The sequence below is a fragment of the Ranitomeya imitator genome, chromosome 9 (genome assembly GCF_032444005.1).
Source record: "Ranitomeya imitator isolate aRanImi1 chromosome 9, aRanImi1.pri, whole genome shotgun sequence".
NCBI lineage: Eukaryota > Metazoa > Chordata > Amphibia > Anura > Dendrobatidae > Ranitomeya > Ranitomeya imitator.
Genome location: NC_091290.1, coordinates 78,791,057 through 78,798,221, shown reverse-complemented (window position 1 = coordinate 78,798,221; position 7,165 = coordinate 78,791,057). Strand labels below are relative to the sequence as shown.

At 52.7% G+C, this 7,165-nt stretch overlaps 1 pseudogene; it reads left to right on the top strand.

Moving 5' to 3' along the window:
• Positions 1 to 523: 523 nt before the first annotated feature.
• Positions 524 to 1,552, top strand: LOC138649586 (uncharacterized; annotated as a pseudogene).
• Positions 1,553 to 7,165: the final 5,613 nt, after the last annotated feature.

Sequence of the window (7,165 nt, the reverse complement as noted above, 5' to 3'; positions counted from 1 at the left end):
TTATTTGGCAACCATGGTTGTGCTGGGAGAAACCTTTTATGAGCAGCAGACCAGAGACACCCTTATTGCCTTATGCAAGTCACAGCACATTGACTTTGCAAGCAAAAACAAAGCCCAACTGGTTGCAGATCTGGTGCAATGGGAAGCCGCTCTAGACCGCTCTCAGAGCTCAGAGGCTGCAGAAGCCAGCACGAGCAGAGGTGCTGCAGCAGAGGTCCAACCACTGAATGCTGGCCCTGTTAGCAATCTGGGCGAATTGGACCCCCACCTGCAGGCGGCCTTGAAAGAATTCCCCACTGACGACCATGAAGGACGTCGGCAGCTGATTCAGCAATACCAGGAGCGAGCTGAGCGAGAAGCCCAGGCCCAGCGAGCCGAGCGGGAGGCTGAGAGAGCCGAGCGCCAAGCCCAGCGAGCACATGAACTGAATATGATCCGGCAGGGGGGGATGCCCTCCACCGCCCAGAGACGTGAGCTTAGCAGCGCTCAGATACCTAAGCCCCGGCCCGATCACTTTCCTGTTATGGAGAAGGACAGGGACTTGGACACGTTTCTGTGGGCCTTTGAGAAAGCCTGCAGACAGTAGCGGCTGCCTACAGATGAATGGGCACAATACCTGACACCAGGGCTGAGAGGCAAAGCTCTGGAGGCGTTTGCTGCCCTCCCTCAAGAACAAGATGGTGACTATGAGGCCATCAAGCAGGCCCTGATAGCAAAGTACCAGCTTACACCCGAGGTGTACCGTAGAAAGTTCCGGACCCTCCAACGTGGCCCACACGACAGTTACAGTGATGTGGTGCATGGACTGAGGACCCACTTTGACCAGTGGACCCAAGGACTGTCAGTGACCACCTTTGCACAGCTGCGAGACCTGATGATCAAAGACCAGTTCTTTCATCTTTGCCCAGCTGAGGTGTGACAGTTCGTAATGGACAGAGAACCCAAAGACATGACGAAAGCAGCGCAGATTGCCGATGCCTATGAGGCCAACCGTAGATCGGAAGTGCAGAAGCCAGTCACCACCAGCTGGAGAGGGGGTAAGCCTGCAACGAACGCCAGTATCCCTGCCAGCCAACACACCAGAGGTCCTGGCCCCGTGGCCAACAGCACCAGACCTACCACCGAACCTCGCAAGTGTTACACCTGCAATCAGGCTGGTCATCTCAGCCCCTCCTGCCCAAACAAGCAGAAGAACCCCCCAGCCAAGGCCCCAGGGCCTAATGCAGCAGTTCTTTTGGTGGGTGGTGTGGTTGGGAGGGTGTGTGACAACGTACAGCACGTCACTGTGGAAGGCCATGTTGCTACAGGCCTCAAGGACACCGGGGCTGAACGAACCCTCATCCGACCCGAACTGGCGGCCCCTGAAGAAATCATTCCGGGGAAAACCCTAACTGTCACTGGGATTGGGGGCATCAGCTGTCCCTTACCGATGGCCCGGGTTTTTATTGATTGGGGTGCCGGGAGCGGGGTGAAGGAAGTGGGGCTGTCTGATAATTTGCCCACTGATGGTTTGTTGGGGACTGATTTGGGGAGAATGGTTGCATACTACGTTCCTGACATCCCTCCCCAATCTACTAATGAGGGTAACGTTAACCCTGATGATGATGATGATGATGATGATGGGAAATTGCATGTGTTATCTGACCATGCTTTATCTTGTAATGATGCATCTAATAACCATTTTTTCCTAGGATTGATGGTGAAAATGTTGTACCTGTGCCAGCTGAACCTGATAATGATTTTTCTGTGAAGGTTAATGTGTCCATAGGTACAGGCGTGCCCAGCCACGTCGCTCTGCGGAGTGAGACAGCTGAGGAACCCCTAACAGGGGCAAGTGTCGGTGCTACAGGAAATGGGGAGATGCATGGGAACCGTGAGGAAGGTGATGCCATGAAAGTGACCAGTGCCACCGAGGAAGGTAACTGGCCCATAAGTAGCACTGCCCCTGAAGTGTTGGGGGTGGATTGGGAGGTAGAGCCCATAGCAGCGCCGGCTGATGGGTTTGTAGAAACCCCCGGGGAGACGGCCTACGTAGCTGCTGTCACCAGCAGTCAGAGTGCCCAGAACACAGATAACTGTCAGCCTTCCAGACCCTCCTCAGTCATCACTGTGACTGAACCAGAGGTGGACCCAGAGCAGGTCCAAGAGGGTTCCCGTGGGGAAGGGACCCTGACATCGCTGCTGGCTTCCCCTAGCCAGGAGTTTCAGGCCGCTCTGCACACAGATGCGAGCCTAGAGAGTTTGAGACAACTTGCTGGGATGCTCTTCTCCGAGACTGATAAGGAGAAGGTGTTCTGGGAATGAGGACGGTTGTACCGGGAGACAGTACCCGGAGAATCACAAAAGGAGTGGTTAAGGGAAAGACAGCTGGTCGTCCCGCAGCAATTCTGGGGTGAGTTGTTGCGGATTGCCCATGAGATCCCGCTAGCTGGACACTTGGGGATCAGCAAAACTAAGGCCCGGCTGTCTCAACACTTCTATTGGCCTAAGATGGGGACAGATGTGTCAAACTACTGCCGCTCCTGTGTCACCTGTCAAAGAGTTGGGAAGGCGGGGCCTGCTATTAAGGCTCCCCTGATCCCTTTGCCAGTGATAGAGAAGCCTTTCCAGAGGATCGCGGTGGACATTGTGGGCCCGCTGGCCATCCCCAGCAGCTCTGGAAAGCAATACATCCTTACTGTGGTAGACTATGCTACCCGGTACCCAGAGGCAGTAGCTCTGTCGTCAGCTAGGGCAGATAAGGTGGCGGATGCCCTGTTGGCTATCTTTTCACGTGTAGGATTTCCCAGGGAAATGCTTACTGATCAAGGGACCCAATTTATGTCTCGCCTAATGGAGGCTCTCTGTAAGAGAATGCAGGTGAAGCACCTGGTATCGAGTGCGTATCACCCACAGACCAATGGCTTGTGTGAATGCTTCAATGGTACCCTCAAACAGATGCTACGCATGCTGGTTGAGACTCAAGGGCGCGACTGGGAGCGGTACCTCCCACACCTGCTGTTCGCTTACTGAGAGGTTCCGCATTCCTCGACGGGGTTTTCCCCCTTCGAGCTCCTGTACGGCAGGCGAGTCCGGGGACCCCTTGGGTTGGTAAGAGAATCCTGGGAAGAGGAGCCGAACCCTTCTGAAGTGTCCATACTGGAGTATGTCATGCGCTTCCGTGACAAGATGCAGAACTTGACGCAGTTGGTGCATGACAACATGACGCAGGCTCAGGCTGACCAGAAGCACTGGTACGACCAGAACGCCCAGGAGCGGACCTATCACGTGGGTCAAAAGGTGTGGGTGCTGGTCCCCGTACCAACGGATAAGCTTCAGGCAGCCTGGGAAGGCCCGTACGTCATCCACCAACAGCTAAACTCGGTCACTTACGTGGTCACGCTTTACCACGCTTGGGGTAGGCGAAAGGCCTTTCACGTCAACATGATGAAGGCTCATCACGAACGTGAACCTTTCGTCCTACCGGTCTGCGGCTTGCCCGAAGATGTTGAGGAAGACACCCTCCTGGACATGCTGGCCCAAGCCAAGGCCAATGGGTCCATCGAGGACGTGGAGGTAAGCGCCTCGTTAACTGAACCCCAGCGGTTGCAGTTGCAAACCACACTGGAACCCTTCCGGGTCGTGTTCTCCAACCGACCTGGGAGGACTCTGTTAGCAGTCCACGAGGTGGACACCGGGAATCACGCCCCACTACGGCGAACACCCTATCGAATCTCTGACCAGGTGCAGCAGATTTTGCGCCAAGAGATCGATGAGATGTTACAGCTGGGGGTGATTCGACGGTCAAAGAGCCCATGGGCATCACCTGTAGTTCTCGTGCCAAAGAACCACCCGGTTCTGCTTGGACTACAGGGGGCTCAACGCCATCACAGCCTCTGACGCGCACCCAATGCCGCGCATCGAGGAGCTGCTTGAGAAGTTAGCTGGCGCAAAATACCTGACGATAATGGATCTGAGTCGAGGATACTGGCAGATTCCCCTGAGCCCCGAGGTGCAGGAGAAGTCCGCCTTTATCACACCCTTTGGACTGTACGAGTCCACGGTCATGCCCTTCGGCATGAAGAATGCCCCTGCCACTTTCCAGCGGATGGTCAACCTCCTGCTTCAGGGACTGGAGAAGTACGCCGTGGCGTACTTGAATGACATTGCCATCTTCAGTTCCTCCTGGAAGGAACACCTGCAGCATCTCGAGGAGGTGCTCAGGCGAATTCACAAAGCAGGACTGACTATCAAGCCGAGAAAATGCCAGATGGGCATGAGGGAGGTTCACTACCTGGGGAATCGGGTATGCGGGAACACCCTGAAGCCAGAGCCGGAGAAAGTGGGCGCGATCGTGAACTGGCCCACTCCCGTGACCAAGAAACAGGTGATGTCCTTCTTGGGCACCGCAGGGTACTATAGGGGCTTCGTACAGCACTATAGTAGCCTGGCAAAACCTTTGACGGACCTCACCAGGAAGAAGTTACCCCACATTGTCAACTGGACAGATGGCTGTGAGGGGGCCTTCCAGGCGTTGAAAACCGCACTGTGCAACACCCCTGTGTTGAAAGCAGTCGACAGCAGTCGACCGTTCTTGGTGCAGACCGACGCCAGCGAGTTTGGCCTTGGTGCTGTACTCAGCCAGGTTGACTCGGAGGACCAAGAGCACCCCGTGTTATGCCTGAGCCGGAAACTTTTGCCGAGGGAAGTGGCCTACTCCACCATCGAGAAGGAGTGCCTGGCCATAGTCTGGGCCCTGCAGTGCTTGCAGCCCTACTTGTACGGTCGCCCCTTCACTGTGGTGACCGACCACAACCCTCTGCGCTGGCTAAACGCCATGTGTGGAACCAACGGCAGGTTGCTACACTGGAGCCTTGCCCTTCAGCAGTTTGACTTCACCATTGAACACAAAATGGGCAAAGAGCATGGGAATGCAGATGGACTGTCCCGCCAGGGTGAACCTACTGAGGTGCCCATGGAGGCATACCATGGGGTTCTGCCTCCCTAGCGCACACCAAAAGGGGGAGGTGTCACGATATGGTATGAAATATCATATAAGTAGCTTCTCTTGCTCAAGGCTGTGGGCTAACATGCCCCCCTTCCCTTTCACACAGCCAAGAGCTGCTTTGCCAATGTACTGGGGGGAGTTTTATGGCCGAAAGGTATTTACGACTAGACTCAAATCTTCCTCTAGCAGAGAACTGTTTAGAAGTGTCTAGAAGTTTCCAGAAATCCATGGAAGTTCTTTGTTTAGTTTTTGTAAGATATTATGCCGTCCGTTTACGTTACAAACATGAAAATATATATTCTTAATCTCACTCGGTGGACCTACCCATCCCTCGAAACACGGGCTTCTAACTCAGTCTGGTAAAGAAGTAGGGATTTCTCTGTGAATATGTATCCCAGATAGGACATATTTGATCTCATTAGAATGCTCACGTTAATCCGAGATGAATGCTGGGTTTGTTATGACTATGACATGTTTTGTAGCGGAGTTATCGAAATTATTATTATTATTATTTATTTATATAGCACCATTGATTCCATGGTGCTGTACATGAGAAGGGGTTACATACAAGTTACAAATATCACATACAGTAAACAAACTAACAGTGACGGACTGATACAGAGGGGCGAGGACCCTGCCCTTGCGGGCTTACATTCTACAGGATTATGGGGAAGGAGACAGTAGGTTGAGGGTTGCAGGAGCTCCGGTGTTGGTGAGGCGGTAGCTCCGGTGTTGGTGAGGCGGTAGCTCCGGTGTTGGTGAGGCGGTAGCTCCGGTGTTGGTGAGGCGGTAGCTCCGGTGTTGGTGAGGCGGCAGCGGTGTCAGTGCAGGCTGTAGGCTTTCCTGAAGAGATGAGTTTTCAGATTCCGTCTGAAGGATCCGACTGTGGTTGATAGTCGGACGTGTTGGGGCAGAGAGTTCCAGAGGATGAGGGATATTCGGGAGAAGTCTTGGAGGCGATTGGATGAGGAGAGAATAAGTGTGGAGAAGAGAAGGAGGTCATGGGAGGACCGGAGATCGCGTGAGGGAAGATATCGAGAGATTAGTTCAGAGATATAGATGGATATATCTAGATATAGATTCGGATAAAATTAGTTAACTGAAGAGGTAGGAGGGACGAGGTGATCCAACCCCTTTCTGGGATGTTACAGGCTTAGCTATAACTGTCTGCCCACATCTCCAGCTTTTTCTTCTTGTCTTTTTGTTCCTGGAAGAGCTGAGCACATCCCATGAACTGGGACGTATGGAAAATTGCACTAGCCTGGGTGCCTGCCATGCTTTGAACATGTGAGTGTTAGCTTTTCTCCTTTATTCCCTTTATGTTATAATTACCGTGTACATATTTGCAATTGTCTCATTTGTAACCTCTTTGTAGAATATTTTGATAAAGTACTGCCTACATTTTGTGGGGTATATTATTTCATGCCAGTTCTTTCTCCATGCTCTAAGAACCGTACCCTAAGTCTCCTGAAGGGAAATACGCTACTGTGTTGGGTTAGCTTAGGACCCGTTTAATCGAAGCTGGTGGCAGCGGCCGTGTGCAGGCGTTTGGGTTATGTTGTAGCAACTGCGGTGTTGATAATTATTGTTCCTGCCTGAGTGGGAGTAGTTTATCGCATCGCTGCAGCGTGCCCAATAGCCAGGACATAGCAGGCAGCCTGTCTGGCGACTAATTACCCAGGGTGCAGTACCTAATCTGACCTGAGAGTAAGGGGGGCACCAGAGAGCTGCAAGTGTTAAGTGGAACTGTAAGCGGGATATACATAAATCCCTGCAGTTCGTGGTATATTGAAGAGCAGTGGGATACCTACAATAAGCCCCTGCTGTAAACTAAGAGGTCAATAGCCTTGTGTGTGTTTTCTCATCACATTGTTAGCAGTGGAGGGATAACTAAGATAAGCCCCCCTGCACATGTGATAGCCGTCTGTTGGCCTAAAGTCACCCCGATCTGTGACGTAGGGGTGACGGTCACGGTGTGAATCGTGACAAATTGGTGGCAGCGGTCAGGGATTCCTGACAAGCGGCTATGTCCTTCTAAACGGAAATGATGTGTGGGTTCCAGCACGGAAACACGGCACGCTTAAAATTATGAAATATGAGATTAACCAGTATCCAATTAGATTCAAGGGATTGACCCCACCCCTTGAACAGCGGAGATGACATCAAACGCCAAGGTAT